The sequence below is a fragment of the Bos indicus x Bos taurus genome, chromosome 14, assembly GCF_003369695.1.
Source record: "Bos indicus x Bos taurus breed Angus x Brahman F1 hybrid chromosome 14, Bos_hybrid_MaternalHap_v2.0, whole genome shotgun sequence".
Classification (NCBI taxonomy): domain Eukaryota; kingdom Metazoa; phylum Chordata; class Mammalia; order Artiodactyla; family Bovidae; genus Bos; species Bos indicus x Bos taurus.
In genome coordinates this window covers 76,615,416-76,637,098 of record NC_040089.1, presented here as the reverse complement: position 1 = coordinate 76,637,098, position 21,683 = coordinate 76,615,416, and the positions used below count along the sequence as shown (strand labels likewise).

Below are 21,683 nucleotides of genomic sequence, written 5' to 3'. Positions count from 1 at the left end.
CATTGTCAAGCTGCTCTTAATTGACAGTTTAATATAAAGTGAAAGTGAAAGTGAAGTCGCTCAGTCGTGCCCGACTCTTTGTGAACCCATGGACAGTAGCCTGCACTAAGCTCCTCCGTCTATGGGATTTTCAAGGCAAGAGTACTGGAGTGGGTTGCCATTTCCTTCTCCAAGTTTAATATAAAAACCACTACAAACAAGAAAAGGCTGATACAAGAATGCAAGGACAATTCACTATGAGAAAACCTGTTTATACAATCCCAGTGTGTGTTTTCTCAACTCAGGAGACACTGACAGGAGTCTTACAATGTATCCCGGTTCTGACGCTAGCTACCTAGAGACAGATCATCAGATCCCATAGGTTAAGGGCTCAGTCCTTCAAAACTGCCTCACTGACCACTTCAGAAGCCAGTCCCCAGCTTAGTTTGTACCAGTGCTGTGGGCTATAGACGGGAAGTTCCCATGACCCCCTTCATGAGTTTAAGGAATTTGCTAGAGTGGCTCACAGAATTCAGAGGAATGCTTTCTTATTAGATTGCTGGTTTGCTATAAAAGGATGTAACTCAGGAACAGTAAGAAAGGATGTGTAGGGCAAGAGTTGGGGAAAAGTGCAGAGTTTCCATGCTCTCTCCAAGCACACGACTCTCCCCACAAGTCACATCATTAACATAAACTCAGGAGTAGTAGAAGAGAAGTTCTTATGAATATCAAGGAACTTTTCTCATCTTATTACATAGGAAATTCCAAGGGTATTAGGAGCCGTGTGCCAGAAACAACTGAAGACCAAATACATATTTCTTACTATAAATCACAATAATATAATAATACATCCATGGGCAAAGGGGAAAAATGGAAAGATATATTGAAAAAAAGAGCTGAATCATTTGAAAAGACCCTGATGCTGGGAAAGATTGAAGGCAGGAGGAGAAGGGGATGACAGAGGATGAGATGATTGGATGGCATCACCGACTCAATGGACATGAGTTTGAGTAAACTCCGGGAGTTGGTGGTGGACAGGGTGGCCTGGTGTGCTGCAGTCCATGGGGTTGCAAAGAGTCAGACACAAGTGAGCGACTGAACTGAACTGATATTGAAGAAAGCAGTTGATGTACTCAGATAGAGTTGACATTATTTCACATAGCTTTCTAGTAAGGTTCTTAATCTGGTGGGTCTAAATAAAGAAAACTGTAACATTTTGCTTGGGAAACACAGATGTAAACATTCTTTAATGAAAACACAGAAGTGATGGTGAGATTAAAGTGGAGTTACAGGTACCCAGGAAGACCTGAGTGGAGCCGTGGTCCCTGAGCACTGTATATACAGTGGGGCTTAGGATGGAGGAGGAAACGGCAACCCACTCCAGTGTCCTTGCCTGGGAAATCCCATGGGCAGAGGAGCCTGGAGGGCTACAGTGCACAGGGTCGCAAGAGAGTTGGGACACGACTGAGTGGTTAAACAGCAACAAGGATGGAAGAAGATAATGTAATGAAGAGATACATCACTGTGCCCCCTAAATAAAAAAAAAACTTGTATGAAGAGAGAGTAAAGAGAGAAGGAATCACTGTGCTGGTGGAGAGAGGTGAGAAATTCTTGGCTGTATGTTGACTAAAGTTGTTTTGAAAGCAAGGAGTTTCTAGAGACTTTAAGCTGTTGGCACAGCTGCATGCAAATCCCCTTTGTCTCCCCCTAACTGTAAACGAAAAATGTTACACACGAAGAATCACTTTTGTGGGTGAGATTTTTTTTTAAGGGTTGGGATGTTGAGAAGGAATCCAAGAAAAAGAGTCTTGAGATTCATGCCTAGCGTGGGGCAGAGAGGACACCAGCCGTGTGGGATGAGAGATCTGTGAAAGTAAACGTTAGTTTGACGCTAACACAGCCTGAAGACACCATTGGACACTGTCTCTGGAGAATTCAGAGAAGCTGTAGGAGGGAGGGAAGGCAATTGGACTTCTCATAGGATGCTGTCTGAGTCGTTAGAGTTGGTTTTCTTTAAATATCAAAAGGTGAACCAGCCTCAACTGACAACTGAGTTAACTAGTACATGTAGTAATTCAGTTCATGATTTTACAAGAAGAAAAAGTGGCATTATGAATCCACGCGAAAGGATGCATATATAAGAGAGAAAAAAAAGCAGCAGCCACCATTCCATACTGATTCAGCTAGGGAAGGATGGAGTCTTATCTGTGTGCTAAGTCACTTTGGTTGTGTCTGACTTTTTGCAACCCCATAGACTGTAGCCTGCCAGGCTACTCATCCATGAAATTCTCCAGGCCAGAATGCTGGAGTGGGTTGCCATGCCCTCCTCCAGGGGATCTTCCCAACCCAGGGATCAAACCTGTGGTTCTTAGGTCTTGTGCATTGGCAGGTGGGTTCTTTACCACTAGCACCACCAGGGAAGCCTTGTCTGAGTTTAACCAGGTATTTGGTCAAGGGATCATCCATTAAAAATTATACACCTACTCTGTGGCAGGCTCTGTCTTAGGCATTTGGAATAAAGCCACGAACAAAGTAGACGAAAACACCTGTTCTCAAAAACTTTCCATTCTGGAGGGTAGAAAAAGACATTTTGAAAGTGAATGGTAAAGCTCTTGGTGGTTTCGTAGCTAAGTCGTGTCCAAATCTTTGTGACCTCGTGGACTGTAGCCCTCCAGGCCCCTCTGTCCATGGGATTCTCCAGGCAAGAATACTGGAATGGGGTGCCATTTCCTTCTCCAGTAAAGCTGTTAACAATAGGCTATTTTTGGTATACTGAAAAGTATACTTTGAAAGTAGGGGATATGAATGAAGAGAATTTACATGGTGAGCAAAATGACGTGGAGAAACTACCTCAAGGTAACAATGGAGATGGGCCTTGAAAATTATAGAGTGATTAATTCACAATTTAAAGCAAGGGTCAGCAAACTCATTCTGTAAAGGGACAGATAATAAATATTTTAGGCTGTTATTCAGGCTATACTGCAACTTCTCAACTCTGCTACTATAGCTCAAAAGAACTCACAGACACTACAAAAATGAGTGTCCTTGGTTCTCCTGGGAATAAAACTTTATTTATAAAACAAATGGCAGTCTGCAAGCCATCGTTTACCTATTCCTCCTCTACAGTCGGGTTGGTTGTACTCAAACTTGGCTTCATCTGTTCCTTAATGCATGACCTTGTATAAATTACCCCAATTCTCTAACCTTCATATTTCAAAAGAAGAAAAGAAAATAATGCACCTAAACTGTCATAGTTTCTGGTTCATAATAAACTCCCAAAAGATCTTAGCCATTATTTCTATGTGGCTATTTTTATTGTGATAATAAAATAGCTACTGATAATAAACTTTCTCCTTGATGAGTATGTGTGTGTGCATATGTGTATATACATGCTTGTATAGGTGTACATGTATACATGGAAATGTACGCTTGTGTGAGACTGATCTAACATCCACTTTCTAGATTATGAAAAGATTAAAGAGTATGCAAATAATATTTCACCAAAAGTGAATATATTGGAGTTTTCATGGCAGAGGGGCTTTGGGTATCAAAATCACTTCACCTTCTGAGATCATCCCACTGGATCTGGAGGACCAAAAACCAACATAGATAGAGCTTCTGGGGCCCCAGAGCATTATTTTAGACAGAATAACTTAAGCTTTGGAATTCGATTGCTGCAAGAGCTACAGTAGAGGAAGACTCAATGGATACTAACGTGAAATTAATCCCGAGTTGATGTGACAACTTTGTAGAGCAAAGAACTTTGAGAGAAGGAAGCAATATGAAGGAGGAGACTCAGAATCCAGCACAGAGTCACCATGAGACTGCTGTTGAATACTCGGTGACACAGGCACGTGGTGAGACTTTTCAAAACTAGACAAAAAAGGGCCGGGAGGCTGTAACGTGGACGATCCTCAAAGCTCACACAGAACTCGGAGATGTTTGAGTGCTGACCAGCCAGATTCCGGGAGTCATTTGAATACCCACAGTCTATTCTAAATCAGTCCACCAAAAAAAAAAGCTTAAAAGCAAGGCTTAAGAGAATCTAGTCAAGGCAGGTGTTGAAACTGTCCACAGAGCCCCCAAACCTACCAACAGTGTTTCTAAGAGTTTCTGTCACAAAACTCTTGAAAGCAGAAGGCCCTTGACTACAAATTTTGAAACAAATCAGAGTCCTTATGACTGGAGCAGCTGGTCAAATCACATAGTCACTACTATACGGTGTTAGAAACGGATCTGCCTTTGGTAAAGACCAGCCTATAATTTTTCTGCCGTTGGATATTACTCTCATAATGGGTGTCTTGGATGGTGTCCTAATGGAACCGCAAGACTGGGCCCAACCCTCCTGAAAGAGGTCACTGCCACAGATGAAAAATAAAAGACAGATTGCCTCAAACACCTGGTCGTGGCCATGCTTGTGGGCTCCACATCAAAAAAGGGATGGCATGGAGAGGAAAGATGTATTCAAAGCAAATATGAAAATCTTCAAATGCCAGGGTGCAGCCTTGAGAAACATGCCAAGAAGTCAGTTACGGTTCTTGTGGTAGGAAGTCCAGCCAATACCAATGGCCTGATTGCTCCAAGCCCATCCCCAGGGAGAACTTTGATTGCTTGACTCTTTTGGATCTTAACTGAGCTGATATGCTCTGTTAAACTCGGTGTAAAACTTGGTGTGACTTTTTTTTTGTGGCTGTGCCATGGGGCATTCGGGATCTTAGTTCTCTAACCAGGGAGCAAACCCATGCCCCCTGCAGTGGAAGTGCCAGGCCCTAAACCCTAGACCACCAGGGAAGTCTCCAGTGTGACTTGCAATGGTGTGAAGAATGTCATCATCTGGGGAAACCACTCCTCACCTCAGTATCCAGATGTCAATCACGGCAAGGTGAAAGCGTACAGAAAGGAAGATGGTATTTCCGAAGCTCTGAAAGATGACAGCCGGTTCAAGGGAGGATTCCTCATGGCCGTGCAGCAGCATGGCACTGGGGTCATCAGGCCTGAAACCTACCCAGTGCGGTGTCGGCTGCAAAAGCCATCTGTGACCACCTCAGACACCACTTCAGACACGTCCGGTGTGGAACCCCAAAGGGAGAATTTGTGTCCTTTACGTGTTATCTCTTAAGGCAACTTTTACAGTATTTTGGGTGATCTGCTCATTACCTGTTATAATCAAGAACAAGACCTGCAAGGTGGTTGAAAGTCTCCCTATTAACGATTCCTCAGATGAGAGAGGACGGATCTTACTGCAAGGGAACGGGTAAAAAGAAAAGAAACTGCGTTTGCACTGCTTTCCTCTACATGACTAGATCATCATTTTGATGTCACTAAGTGCCCCAAAGCGGAAAACTCTAAAGGTTGTCTTTGACTCTAGTATCAAATAATAATAAGGCTATACTTAAATTGTGAAAACAACACATTTTAAAGATAGTGTGTTTCTTGGTATAAACTGGTAACAATTTATCATCGTGTTGTTAGTGCTGCATCCTAAATAAAATATGTGCTCAAAAAAAGGGAATCTAGTCAATTATTAAGTAACTTAGCTAACAGAACAAACTTTCACAGTTTAGCACTCTTTAAAAAAAAAAAAATACATAAGGAAACAAAACCCAGAACTCAGCAGGCTCACACTTAAAATGCCCAGCATGCAATTAACATTTGCTAGACATGCAGAGAAGTATGAACTTGTTTCTCATACCAGATTTATAATCTGACAATAGAAACAAACTGGGAAGTGATAAACGATGGCATTAGCAAATAAGAATGATAAAAGAGCTATCTTAAACATATTAAAGTATCTAAAGGAAAATATGAATATAAAGAAGAGGAAAGAGAAGATTTTTTTTTAAAACGCCAAATATAATTTTCTAGGATTGAAAACTACAGCAACTGAAGTAGGAATTTACTAAATGTTCTTAAAAATATATTAGATACTATAAATGAAGAAAAAAATTCAGTGAAACTTGAGATCTATTAAAAAACAATTGAACTATCCAAACTGAAGTGAAGACAGGGAAAAAAAAAACCACCTCTAGAAATAAACTGAAACATTAACAATGAAAACAGAGCCTCAGTAGCCTATGGCGGGGTGGGGGGAGTGTGGCGGGGGAATTAAGTAGTAATTATTTAAAATATGCCATTCCCAGGTGGCACTAGTGGGAAAGAACCCACCTACCAATGCAGGAGACCTAAGAAATGTGGGTTCAATCCCTGGGTCAGGAAGATCCCCTGGAGAAGGGCATGGCAACCCACTCCAGTGGGAGCCTGGTTCCTCCAGTTCTGTTTCTCTTTCTCAAGAATGTTTTTGCTATTCAGGGTCTTTTGTGTTTCCATAACAATTTTAAGAATTTTTGCTCTGGTTCTGCAAAAATTGCCACTGGTAATTTGATAAGGATTGCACTGAATCTGTAGACTGCCTTAGGTAGCATAGTCATATTGACAATATTGATTCTTCCAATACACAAGCATGGTATATCTATCTTTCCATCTGTTTGTGTCTTCTTCAGTTTATTTCATCAGCATCTTAAGTTTTTGGAGTACAGGTGTTTTGTCTCCTTAGGTAGGTTTATTCCTAAATATTTTATTCTTTTTGATGTGATGGTAAATTGAATTGTTTCCTGAATTTCTCTTTCTAGTCTTTTGTTGTTAGTGTATAGAAATGCAACAGATTTCTACGCATTAATTTTGTAACTTGCAAATTCATTGATGAGTGTTACCAGATTGACCAATGAGCTCTGGCAGTTTTCTTATAGCATCTTTCGGATTTTCTGTGCATAGTATCATGTCATCTGCAAACAGTGACAGTTTAACTTCTTTTCCATATTCAATTCCCTTTACTACTTTTTCTTCTCTATTGCCATAGCTAGGGCTTCCAAAACTATGCTGAATAAGAGAGGTGAGAGTGGACATCCTTGAAATGAAACTAGATTATTCTTTAACAAAATACACAAAAGTAAGCTCAAAATGCATTACAGATCTAACTGTGAGACCGAAAACTATAAAACTCCTAAAGGAAAACATGCACAGAATACTCTCTGACATAAATCACGGCAGTATCTTTTTCAGTTCATCTCCCCAAATAAAAACAAAAATAAACTAATGGGACCTACTTCAACTCATGCACAGCAAAGGAAACAATAAACAAAATGAAAAGACAACACACAGACTGAGAGAAAATATTTGCAAATGATGTGACTGACAAGGGATTAGGCTCCAAAATTTACAAATAGCTCATGATGCTTAAAATGGGCAGAAGACCTAAACAGAGATTTCTCCAAAGAAACTAATAAACACAAGAAAAGATACACAACATCACTCATTATTAAAGAAATCAAAACTACCAGGAGGTCATCACCTCACATCAGTTAGAATGGCCATCATCAAAAAATAGACAAACAGTAAAGGCTGGAGAGGGTGGGGAGAGAAGGCAATCCTCTTACACTGTCAATGGGCGTGCAATCTGATACAACCGTTATGGAGAACAGTATGGAGATTAAAAAACTAGTACTAAAACTACCTTGCTATGCTATGCTAAGTCACTTCAGTCGTGTCCGACTCTGTGTGACCCCATAGATGGCAGCCCACCAGGTTTCCCCGTCCCTGGGATTCTCCAGGCAAGAACACTGGAGTGGGTTGCCATTTCCTTCTCCAGTGCATGAAAGTTAAAAGAGAAAGTGAAGTCGCTCAGTCGTGTCCGACTCTTAGCGACCCCAAGGACTGCAGCCTACCAGGCTCCTCCGTCCATGGGATTCTCCAGGCCAGGCAAGAGTACTGGAGTGGGGTGCCATTGCCTTCTCCGATGACCCAGCAATCCCACTACTGGGTATGTAGCCTGAGGAAACCATAGTTGAAACAGACACACGTACCCCAGTGTTTGCTGCAGCACTGTTTACAACAGCTAGGACATAGAAGGCAATGGCACCCCACTCCAGTACTCTTGCCATGGGTGGAGGAGCCTGGTAGGCTACAGTCCATGGGGTCACGAAGAGTTGGAAACGACTGAGTGACTTCACTTTCCCTTTCACTTTCATGCATTGGAGAAGGAAATGGCAACCCACTCCAGTATTCTTGCCTGGAGAATCCCAGGGACAGAGGAGCCTGTTGGGCTGCCGTCTATGGGGTCACACAGAGTTGGACACAACTGACACGACTTAGCAGCAGCAGCAGCAGTACATAGAAGCAACCCAGATGCCCATCGACAGATGAATGGACAAGGACATTGTGGTATATATACACAATGGAATATTGCTCAGCTATAAAAAGCAATGTATTTGAGTCAGTTCTAATGAGGTAGATGAACCTAAAGCCTATTATACAGAGTGAAGTGAGTCAGAAAGAGAAAGACAAATATCACATACTGCTATATTTTTAAATGGATAACCAACAAGGACCTACTGTACAGCACATGGAACTCTGCTCAACGCTAAGGGCAAGCCTAGATTGGAGGGAAGTTTGATGGAGAATGGATACGTGCATATACAAGGCTGAGTCCCCTCACTGTTCACCTGAAACTATCCCAACACTGTTAATGGGCTACACTTCAGTACGAAATAAAAAGTTTAAAAAATATATCAGAAAAAGTAAATTTCAGAACAAATAAGACTAACATCTTAAGAGGGAAACTGTAATGGTAAAGTATATATAACTATCCTAACGTGTAAACACCTAATAAAAAATCCACAGAATACATGAATCCAGAACTCACAGAATGAAAAGTGCATCCATTGAATAGATTTATAGACATTTCTTTATTCATCTCAGTAATTGATAGAACAAAGTAGACAAAATTCAGTAAAACTACAGAAAGTCTGAAAAATACTATCATCCACTTGACTGAGCCATTTATAGAATTATCTTCACTCTCCCAAACAAGAGAACACACACTATTCAGGTGCAAATTTTCACCAAGAATGCTGGAAAAGATATATAACAAAAGATATATGGAAAATTCCCAAATATTTGGAAAATGTACAACCTATTGGAGATCCAACCAATCCATCCTAAAGAAGACCAGTCCTGGGTGTTCACTGGAAGGACTGATGCTGAGGCTGAAACTCCAATACTTTGGCCACCTCATGGGAAGAGTTGACTCACTGGAAAAGACCCTGATGCTGGGAGGGACTGAGGGCAGGAGGAGAAGGGGACGACAGAGGATGAGATGGCTAGATGGCATCACCGACTCGATGCACATGAGTTTGGGTGAACTCCAGGAGTTGGTGATGGACAGGGAGGCCTGGTGTGCTGCGATTCATGGGGTCGCCAAGAGTCGGACATGACTGAGTGACTGAACTGAACTGAACTGAACTGATTTCCTAATAACTGATGGGTCAAAGAAGAGATCACAGGACTATCAGAAAATATTTATAACTAAATGAAAATTAGGATAAAATGTATTTAAATTTGGGGGGTATATTGAAATAAGGGCTCAGAAGAAACCTGTGCTCTGAATGCTTTTTGTAGAAAATAAAAAAGGTCTCGAGTGAATAATGTAAACTTTCACCTTAATGAGCGAGAAAAAGAAGAGAAAATAAGCCCTAAATAATAGAAATATGGCAATGATAAGGGTAAAGGAAATAAAACGAAACAGAAATAAATAAAACAGAAGATGAACAAACAAAATTAATGAAACCAAAGCTTCTTTTTTTGAAGAGCTCAATCAAACAAAACACTTTTAACTAAGCTTATTGAGTGAAAAAAGAGAAAGTATAAAATACTAATATTAGGAATAAATGAGACATCAAACACTGAACAAATGTTAAAGAATAATAGAGGAATAAAATAAATAACTTAAGGCCAAAAAATATGACAAGTGAAATGGAAAAAAATCTTGAAAGACATAAATTACCAAAACTGGCATAAAAAAGACATATAAAATTAAATTTTTTATCTACAAACACACTTAAATTCATAATTTACATTTTCTCCAAAAGGAGACTCTTGTCCTAGAGAGCTTCACTGATGAAAGCTATCATGTAAACCAATTATACTTCAATAAAAAATAAACTACAGTTTTTTGGAAAACCTTTCAAACATTTAAGAAGTAAATAATAAAAATATCACACAACTTCCTCATAAAATAGATAAGAAGCTACCATGCTCATCTTATTGGGCCAAGCTTACCCTGAAAACAAATCTAGAAAAAGACATTACAAGCAAACTACAGACCAATATTCCCAATGAATTTGGATTCTTTAATATTTTTAAAATTTAGCTAGTAGAATCCAACAATATATAAAAAGTATAATACATGAAGAACAAGTTTGGTTTACTTCAGGAATGTAACTTGGTTTAACATTAATCAATTTAATCCATCATCTCAACAATGCAAAAAGAAAAAAAAAAAAAGATAAAATCATCTCAGTAGAAGCCCCTTGAAAGCAACTGATAAGTCAACAATCATTCATGATAAAAAACTCTCAGCAAACTAAGAAAGGAAAGAAACTTCCTCAACCTGGCAAAGGACATATGCAAAAAATCTAGAGACAATATCATATTTAATAGTAAAACACTGAGTGATTTCCCTAAAATTAGGAACAAGACAAGGATGCTCTTTCTTATTACTTCTGTTTAGCATTGTACTGTGTGTTCTAGCCAGTACAATAAAATGAGAAAAGTAAATAAAAGCATGCAGAATGGAAAGGAAAAGTAAAATTCTCTTTATTTGCAGATATATGATCAGATCAGATCAGATCAGATCAGTCGCTCAGTTGTGTCCGACTCTTTGTGACCCCATGAATTGCGGCACGCCAGGCCTCCCTGTCCATCACCAACTCCCGGAGTTCACTCAGACTCACGTCCATCGAGTCAGTGATGCCATCCAGCCACCTTATCCTCTGTTGTCCCCTTCTCCTCCTGCCCCCAATCCCTCCCAGCATCAGAGTCTTTTCCAATGAGTCAACTCTTCGCATGAGGTGGCCAAAGTACTGGAGTTTCAGCTTTAGCATCATTCCTTCCAAAGAAATCCCAGGGCTGATCTCCTTCAGAATGGACTGGTTGGATCTACTTGCAGTCCAAGGGACTCTCAAGAGTCTTCTCCAACACCACAGTTCAAAAGCATCAATTCTTTGGCGCTCAGCCTTCTTCACAGTCCAACTCTCACATCCATACTTGACCACAGGAAAAACCATAGCCTTGACTAGACAGACCTTTGTTGTTGGCAAAGTAATGTCTCTGCTTTTGAATATTCTATCTAGGTTGGTCATAACTTTCCTTCCAAGGAGTAAGCGTCTTTTAATTTCATGGCTGCAGTCACCATCTGTAGTGATTTTGGGGCCCAGAAAAATAAAGTCTGACACTGTTTCCCCATCTATTTGACATGAAGTGGTGGGACCGGATGTCATGATCTTCATTTTCTGAATGTTGAGCTTTAAGCCAACTTTTTCACTCTCCACTTTCACTTTCATCAAGAGGCTTTTGAGTTCCTCTTCACTTTCTGCCATAAGGGTGGTGTCATCTGCATATCTGAGGTTACTGATATTTCTCCTGGCAATCTTGATTCCAGCTTGTGTTTCTTCCAGTCCAGCATTTCTCATGATGTACTCTGCATAGAAGTTAAATAAGCAGGGTGACAATATACAGCCTTGACGAACTCCTTTTCCTATTTGGAACCAGTCTGTTGTTCCATGTCCAGTTCTAACTGTTGCTTCCTGACCTGCATACAAATTTCTCAAGAGGCAGATCAGGTGGTCTGGTATTCCCATCTCTTTCAGAATTGTCCATAGTTTATTGTGATCCACACAGTCAAAGGCTTTGGCATAGTCAATAAAGCAGAAATAGATGTTTTTCTGGAACTCTCTTGCTTTTTCTATGATCCAGCAGATGTTGGCAATTTGATCTCTGGTTCTTCTGCCTTTTCTAAAACCACTTTGAACATCAGGAAGTTCACGGTTCACATATTGCTGAAGCCTGGCTTGGAGAATTTTGAGCATTACTTTACTAGCGTGTGAGATGAGTGCAATGTGCAGTAGTTTGAGCATTCTTTGGCATTGCCTTTCTTTGGGATTGGAATGAAAACTGACCTTTTCCAGTCCTGTGGCCACTGCTGAATTTTCCAAATTTGCTGGCATATTGAGTGCAGCACTTTCACAGCATCATCTTTCAGGATTTGGAATAGCTCAACTGGAATTCCATCACCTCCACTAGCTTTGTTCGTAGTGATACTTTCTAAGGCCCACTTGACTTCACATTCCAGGATGTCTGGCTCTAGGTCAGTGATCACACCATCATGAATATCTGGGTCATAAAGATCTTTTTTGCACAGTTCTTCTGTGTATTCTTGCCACCTCTTCTTAATATCTTCTGCTTCTGTTAGGTCCATACCATTTCTGTCCTTTATTGAGCTCATCTTTGCATGAAATGTTCCTTTGGTATCTCCGATTTTCTTGAAGAGATCCCTAGTCTTTCCCATTCTGTTCTTTTCCTCTATTTCTTTGCATTGATCGCTGAAGAAGGCTTTCTTATCTCTTCTTGCTATTCTTTGGAACTCTGCATTCAGATGTTTATATCTTTCCTTTTCTCCTTTGCTTTTCGCTTCTCTTCTTTTCACACCTATTTGTAAGGCTTCCCCAGACAGCCATTTTGCTTTTTTGCATTTCTTTTCTATGGGAATGGTCTTGATCCCTGTCTCCTGTACAATGTCACGAACCTCATTCCATAGTTCATCAGGAACAAACTAAGCCATGTCCGTGGGGCAACCCAAGATGGGCGGGTCATGGTGGAGAGATTTGACAGAATGTGGTCCATTGGAGAAGGGAATGGCAAACCACTTCAGTATTCTTGCCTTGAGAACCCCATGAACAGTATGAAAAGGCAAAATGATAGGCTACTGAAAGAGAAACTCCCCAGGTCAGTAGGTGCCCAATATGCTACTGGAGATCAGTGGAGAAATAACTCCAGAAAGAAAGAAGGGATGGAGCCAAAGCAAGAACAATACCCAGCTGTGGATGTGACTGGTGATAGAAGCAAGGTCTGATGCTGTAAAGAGCAATATTGCATAGGAACCTGGAATGTCAGGTCCATGAATCAAAGCAAATTGGAAGTGGTCAAACAAGAGATGGCAAGAGTGAATGTTGACATTCTAGGAATCAGTGAACTGAAATGGACTGGAATGGGTGAATTTAACTCAGATGACCATTATATCTACTACTGCGGGCTGGAATCCCTCAGAAGAAATGGAGTGGCCATCATGGTCAACAAAAGACTCCGAAATGCAGTACTTGGATGCAATCTCAAAAACGACAGAATGATCTCTGTTCGTTTCCAAGGCAAACCATTCAATATCACAGTAATCCAAGTCTATGCCCCAACCAGTAATGCTGAAGAAGCTGAAGTTGAACGGTTCTATGAAGACCTACAAGACCTTTTAGAACTAACACCCAAAAAAGATGTCCTTTTCATTATACGGGACTGGAATGCAAAAGTAGGAAGTCAAGAAACACCTGGAGTAACAGGCAAATTTGGCCTTGGAATACGGAATGAAGCAGGGCAAAGACTAATAGAGTTTTGCCAAGAAAATGCACTGGTCGTAACAAACACCCTCTTCCAACAACACAAGAGAAGACTCTGTACATGGACATCACCAGATGGTCAACACCAAAATCAGAGTGATTATATTCTTTGCAGCCAAAGATGGAGAAGCTCTATACAGTCAGCAAAAACAAGACCAGGAGCTGACTGTGGCTCAGACCATGAACTCCTTATTGCCAAATTCAGACTTAAATTGAAGAAAGTAGGGAAAACCACTAGACCATTCAGGTATGACCTAAATCAAATCCCTTATGATTATACAGATATATGATAGTACACATGAAAACTCTCAAGAAATCTAAAAAACACTACTAAAACGAATAAACTTATTAGCAAGGGTTCAGCATACCAGGCCAATATTAAAATATCAAATTATTTAAATATACTATCAATGAACCATTAGAAAATGAAATTAAGAATCCATTTATAATAGCATTAAAAGTATAAAATACTTAAGGATAAGTATCTGCTATACCAGTGTTATCAAAAATATAAAATATTGCTAAGAGAAATTAGAGAAGATCTAAATAAACTGAGATCTATACTGTATTTGTGGATTAGAAGACTAAATACCTTTCTTAAAAGACATTTTTCTTGATGGATTTACATCCAATTTATTTACTGGTGCACAAATCTTCGTTGCTGCTCGTAGGCTTTCTCCAGTTGCAGCAAAGTGAGCTACTCTCTAGTTCAGGACTGAGGACTTCCCCTTGAGGTGGCTTCTCTTGCTGGCAAGCACAGGCCCCAGAGCACATGGGCTTCGGAAACTGCTGTGTCAGTAGTTACGGCTCCCGGGCTAGAGATCACAGGCTCATTAGTCGTGATATGTGGACTTCGTTGCTCCACAGCATGTGGGATCCTCCCAGATCAGATCAGATCAGATCAGTCGCTCAGTCGTGTCTGACTCTTTGCGACCCCATGAATCCCAGCACACCAAGCCTCCCTGTCCATCACCAACTCCCAGAGTTCACTCAGACTCACATCCATCGAGTCAGTGATGCCATCCAGCCATCTCATCCTCTGTTGTCCCCTTCTCCTCCTGCCCCCAATCCCTCCCAGCATCAGAGTCTTTTCCAATGAGTCAGCTCTTCTCATGAGGTGGCCAAAGTACTGGAGTTTCAGCTTTAGCATCATTCCTTCCAAAGAAATCCCAGGGCTGATCTCCTTCAGAATGGACTGGTTGGATCTACTTGCAGTCCAAGGGACTCTCAAGAGTCTTCTCCAACACCACAGTTCAAAAGCATCAATTCTTTGGCGCTCAGCCTTCTTCACAGTCCAACTCACATCCATACATGACCACAGGAAAAACCATAGCCTTGACTAGACAGACCTTTGTTGGCAAAGGAATGTCTCTGCTTTTGAATATGCTATCTAGGTTGGTCATAACTTTCCTTCCAAGGATAAGTGTCTTTTAATTTCATGCCTGCAGTCACCATCTGCAGTGATTTTGGAGCCCAAAAAAATAAAGTCTGACACTGTTTCCACTGTTTCCCCATCTATTTGCCATGAAGTGGTGGGACCGGATGCCATGATCTTCATTTTCTGAATGTTGAGCTTTAAGCCAACTTTTTCACTCTCCACTTTCACTTTCATCAAGAGGCTTTTGAGTTCCTCTTCACTTTCCGCCATAAGGGTGGTGTCATGTGCATATCTGAAGTTATTGATATTTCTCCTGGCAATCTTGATTCCAGCTTGTGTTTCTTCCAGTCCAGCGTTTCTCATGATGTACTCTGCATAGAAGTTAAATAAACAGGGTGACAATATACAGCCTTGACGAACTCCTTTTCCTATTTGGAACCAGTCTGTTGTTCCATGTCCAGTTCTAACTGCTGCTTCCTGACCTGCATACAAATTTCTCAAGAGGCAGATCAGGTGGTCTGGGAACACAGGATCCTCCCGGACCAGTGATCAAACCCATGTCCCCTGCACTTGCAGGCAGATTCCCAGCCACTCAACGACCAGGGAAGTCCCCTTAATACTTTTAATGTGTCAATTCTTCTTAAATTTATCTACATATTAATGATCCCAAACTCCTAGAGGTATTTTTAAAATAAAAATTAAATAGCTAATTTTAAAATTTGTATGGAAGTGCAAAGAACCTGGGAGAGTCAAAACCATTTTGAAAAGAACAACAAATTTGGAAAATTTACACTTCCTGGTATCCATACTTTTCAAAATTATTATAGTCAACACAGTGTGATAAAGATAGGCTTACAGTTAAATGGAATGGATTAAAGAGTCCAAAATGATGCTGAGTTTTCCCAAAGTTAAAGGACTGTCTTTTCAACCAATGATATTGAAATAATAGTATATCCATCTAGAAAAAAAATAACATTGATCCTTTCCTTGAGGATACCTTATGCAAAAATTGATTTGAAATATATTACAGTTCCAAATGAAAAGGTTAAAAGTACAAATTTCAAGAAGAAAACATGTAAAAACTTATTTTCTCTATTGCAGTAGGTAAACTTTATTTTCTCTGTAGGAGTAGGTAAACTTTCTTAAACATGTCATTCAAAAAGCATGAGTCACAAAACAAAGAGTTAATAAACTGAACCTTAGCAAAATAAAAGCTCTGTTCTTCAGAAGACATTGTTAAGAAAATGAGGAGTCAGTTTCACTGCTTCTGTGTAAAAAATTGCTCCAAAGCTTAGTGACTGAAAACAACAAACAACAATGATCACCTCTTACAGTTGTTGTGGATTAGGAATACGTGAATTTCTTGGCTGTCCAGTTGTGGCTTGGAGTGTCACATGCAGTCATCTGAAGGCTGGACAGAGGCTGGAGCGTTTGTTTCTAACGTGCCACATCTGACTGGCAAATTGCTGCTGGCTGTTTATCAACAGGTCTTGGCTCTCTTCCCAAAGACATTCTTTAGAACAAGCAATCCAAGAGGAAAGGGTAAAAGCTGCAAACGACTTTCACGACCTGGTACCAGGAGTCACGTACCATTGCTTTCACAATTCCTCTTGGAAAATCTGACATGGGTCTGCTCTAAAGATGAGGAGACTGTCCAGGAGCGTGGGTACCAGGAGGCAAGATCTCTAGGGTCCATCTTGGAGGCCTGCCTACCACAGCAAGCCACAGTCTGGGAGAAAAGATTCACAACACATGGATCTGACAAAGGACTGGTGTATGGAACATACAGAGAACGGACAAAAACAATTTGAAAAGGACAAAAGACTGGAACATACACTTAATAAAAGGAAGTAAACAAATAGGCCATAATCACATGAGAAGATACTCAGCATCATTGGTTATCAAGAAAACCAAAATTAAAACACAGTGGCTTACTCTTACACATCATTACAATGGCTAATATCAGAGAGGACTGATATTACCAAATGTTGGAAAGGAAATAGAACAGCTGGAGCAACTCCCATACATTGCTGGTGGGAATGAACAATGGTACAACCACTTTGGAGAAGAGTTTGGCAATTTCTTATAATTAAATATATACTTACCATGTGACCTAGCAATTCCACTCCTAGGCATTATTTATCCAGGAAAAATAAAAACCAATGTCATCACAAACACCTTTAACCCAGTGTTCATAGAATCTTTAGTCATTATAGCCAAAAAAAAGTCAAGAAGCAACAGTTAGAACCGGACATGAAACAACAGATGGGTTCAAAATTGGGAAAGGAGTACAACAAGGCTGTATATTGTCACCCCACTTATTTAGCTTATATGCAGAGTACATCATGTGGAATGCGAGGCTGGATGAACCACAAGCTGGAATCAAGACTGCAGGGAGAAATATCAACCTCAGACATGCTGATGATACTATTCTAATGGCAGAAAGTGAAGAGGAACTAAAGAGCCTCTTTGATGAGGGTGAAAGAGGAGAGTGAAAAAGCTGGCTTAAAAAAATTTTGAAAGTTTGAAAAACTTTGAAAAAACTAAGATCATGTCATCCAGTCCCATCACGTTAAGGGGAAAAAGTGGAAGCAGTGACAGATTTTATTTTCTTGGGCTCCAAAATCACTGCAGACAGTGACTGCAGCCATGAAATCAAAAGACGGTTGCTTCTTGGGAGGAAAGCTATGACAAACCTAGATAGCGTATTAAAAAGCAGAGCTATCACTTTGCCGACCAAGGTGCATATATTCAAAGCTAAGGTTTTTTTCAATAGTCATGTACATGTGTGAGAGTTGGACCATAAAGAATGCTGAGTGCCGAAGAATTGATGCTTTTGAACTGTGGTGCTGGAGAAGACTTCTGAGAGTCCCTTGGACTACAAGGAGGTCCAACCAGTCAATCCAAAAGAAATCAACCCGGAATATTCCTTGGATGAATTGATGCTGAGGCTGAAGCTTCAATACTTTGGCCACCTGATGTGAAGAGTCAATCTATTGGAAAAGACTCTGATGCTGGGAAAGATTGAAGGCAAAAGGAGAAGGGGGCAGCAGAAGATAACATGCTTGGATGGCATCGCTGACTCAATGGACATGAATTGGAGCAAACAGCAGGAGGTAGTGAAGGAAAGGGAAGCCTGGTGGACTGCAGTCCATGGGGTCGCAGGGTTGGACATGACTTAGTGACTGAACAACAAAGCCAGAAACTGGAAACAAATTAAATGTTTACCAATAAGACAAATAGAGGGAGGCACTAGGGCCAGTTTCTGAAAGTTTGGCAGATCAAGACAATAGAATAATAGTCAGCAATGAGGAAAGAAGTGACTACTGCTGCACAAAACAGGAACGAATCTTTAAAATATGCTGACCTGAAGAAGTCAGCCACAAAAATACACACTGCATGATTCCATTTACCCTAGATCCTTGAAAAAGAAAAAAATATTCTCTAGTGACAGAAAGCAGATTGGTGGTTGCCTAGGACCAGGGGTAAAACAAGGTAATACAGTACTTAGAGGAGCAAAGGATGTGGAACGAATCTGTGTAAAAGAGAGAGAGTATAAGTGAGGGGAAAACGGAGAGGCTAGTGCAGGTTTTCTCATCTTCAGCATACCGCCATTCGGGATCTGCTCATGCTTTGCTTCTGTGGGGTGTGTGTGTGAGTGTGTGTGTGTGTGTTGGCCTGTGCACTGAAGGATGCTTAGCATTCTGTGGCCTCTACCCACAAGATGCCAATGGAAACTGCCCCCAGCTCCCTAGCTGTTATTAATACAGTTAAAAATGGCTCACAATATTTACAAATGTCCTCTGAGACACAAGATGGTCCCCAACTGAGAACCACTGGGTTAGTCGGTTTATCATATTGATGCGCAAAAAATTGTCCCCCCTATTTAGTGCCTTAAAGCAGTGAACAATTTATTACTTCACAGTGACTGTATGGGTCAGGTATTTGAGTTGAGGGTTTCTGGTTAAAGTCTCTAACGAGGTTGCATTCAAGATGTCTGATGCCTGACTGGGGCTGGTGGACCCACTTCCATATACAAGAGGGTTCCATACACATAGAGACTGGCAGGAGGTCTCACATCCTTGCTGGTTGCTGGCTAGATATTCAGTTCCTCGCCACATGTGCATCTGATAAAGCTATTGATATGCCTTCACGACATGTAAACTGCCTTCCTCAGAGCAAGTGATCTTAGAGAGAGTAGCGAGAAGCCACGACACCTTTTTAAGACCTGCTCTTGGAAAGTACATACTGTCACTTTTATGGTATTGTATCCATTAGAAATGTCACTAAATACAACCCACATTCATTTGAAAGGGACTTTGTCTCTACTTTTCGAAGGGAGGAGTACTGGATAAATTCATTGGCGTATTTTCAAATCTTCAGAGATGGAGAGAGAGTCTTTAACAAAAGAGCTGGGGGAGACCATGAGCTCTTTAGAAAAAGAAAAGGTAGATGAGAGTAAATTAAATCTGAAAGGATTAAATTATTTAATGGATAAAACAAAATGATCATGTAGAAAAACTCAAAGGCAGATAAATGACATGATCCCAGGGTGGTAATGGAGTTGTGAAGCAAAAAATAAGAGAAGAAAACAAAAATGAGAAAGTAATGATTTTATCTCACATCAGTATCTCAGTTCAGTTCAGTTCAATTGCTCAGTCGTATCAGATTTTTTGAAACCTGATAGACCACAGCACGCCAGGCCTCCCTGTCCATCACCAACTCCCAGAGCTTTCTCAGACTCATGTCCAATGAGTCAGCGATGCCATCCAACCATCTCATCCTCTGTTGTCCCCTTCTCCTCCCACCTTCAATCTTTCCCAGCATCAGGCTCTTTTCAAATAAGTCAGCTCTTCGCATCAGGTGGCCAAAGTACTGGAGTTTCAGCTTCAACATCAATCCTTCCAATGAACACACAGGAGTGATCTCCTTTAGGATGGACTGGTTGGATCTCCTTGCAGTCCAAGGGACTCTCAAGAATCTTCTCCAACACTACGGTTCAAAAACATCAATTCTTCAGCGCTCAGCTTTTTTATGGTCCAAATCTCACATCCATACATGACTACTGGAAAAACCATAGCTTTGACTAGATGGACCTTTGTTGGCAAAGTAATATCTCTGCTTTTTAATATGCTGTCTAGGTTGGTCATATCTTTTCTTCCAAGGAGCAAACTTCTTTTAATTTCATGGCTTCAGTCACCATCTTCAGTGATTTTGGAGCCCCCAAAATAAAGTTTGTCACTGTTTCCATTGTTTCCCCACCTATTTGCCATGAAATTATGGGACCAGATGCTATGATCTTAGTTTTTTGAATGTTGAGTTTTAAGCCAGTATCCACACTATATAAATGTATCTACATTTATATCATCAATATCTACATTATATAAATTGTACATCACATCTAATTATATATTGTAATTGTACATTACAATATATGCATTATATATACATCAATATCTACATTGTATAAATTGATTTTTGTGAATACTCTAGCAATAAAATGGATAATGGACCAACAATAAGATACCATTTTTGCCCTGTGAAGAGAATATACCCAGATAAGACTTATATCATGATGACTTTGGCACAGTGAAGAAGGATAATCACATACTCTCATATGGTGGTGTGGGAAAACTGAGAATGAAAATTATAATATCAGTAACTTATTATGTGCCACGTAGTTCTAGTTATTTTATTTGTAGCAACTCATTTTCTTTTTACTACAACATCATGTGGTGGTATTAAACCAACTTTTTGGTTGAGGCACAGACTAAAGATTTTGGCCAAACCTCATAGCTCATACGAAGCAGGAGTGTTGACTTATTCAATTGACAAGATAAGTACAGTGCCTCAGGCTAACCAGACTTTCAGAGGGCCATAGGGCTTCCCTCATAGCTCAGTTGGTAAGGAATCTGTCTGCAATGCAGGAGACTCCAGTTGGATTCTTGGGTTGGGAAAATTGACTGGAGAAGGGATAGGCTACCCACTCCAGTAATCTTGGGCTTCCCTGGTGGCTCACCTGGTAAAGAATTTGCCTGCAATATGGGAGACCTGGGTTCGATCCTTGGGTTGGGAAGAGTCCCTGGAGAAGGGAAAGGCCATCCACACTAGTATTCTGGCCTAGGGAACTCCATGGATTTTATAGTCCATGGGGTTGCAAAGAGTCAGACATGACTAAGTGACTTTCACTATAATGTTTTACTGTCTTTTAAAATCAGAAAGAAAAAATGAATGCTTAGGCCAAAGAAATGTTTTAATGTATATTACCAGTATGCTATCTTTGTTTCAATGCAGTTATAAATATAATTTTAAATATTACTTTATGGAGGAAGAGGCCCAAGTAAAAGCACCCAGAATCCATGAAAATCTGAATGTGATGCTGGGTGGCAGAGGTGTGTTTTTTATTCCAGGCAATGTGATACCTACACTGACGTCCTTCCTGAAAGGTAACTTGCCAATATATTTCAAGAGGGCTAAAATTGTTCACATCTTCAATTACTTTTAAGCATATAAATTATGGCAGTAAGTTAGGACATGGGCAGTGATTTGTGAAAAGGTACTTATAATAGTGTTCATTTGAACACCAAAGAAACATTTAATAATGAAAGGCTGGTCCAATGTTGGCTATCAACTTAGGGGCCCTGGTGAGTACTGGGAACTTCTGAATGGAGCTCAGCAGAGGTGAAAACTGAGGACTCTGGAGAGCCGTAAGGAGAGCAAGAAGTGGGAGGAGGCCTCTGTGTGCAGCAGATGGAGCACAGACCTTGGCCAGGAATGTGTGGGTTTACGTCTCAGAGCACACTTGCCAGCATGTTCTTGAGTTTATT

At 40.5% G+C, this 21,683-nt stretch overlaps 1 pseudogene; it reads left to right on the top strand.

Moving 5' to 3' along the window:
• The first annotated feature begins 2,780 nt into the window (after positions 1–2,780).
• Positions 2,781–5,278, top strand: LOC113904021 (annotated as a pseudogene).
• The last annotated feature ends 16,405 nt before the right edge of the window (positions 5,279–21,683 follow it).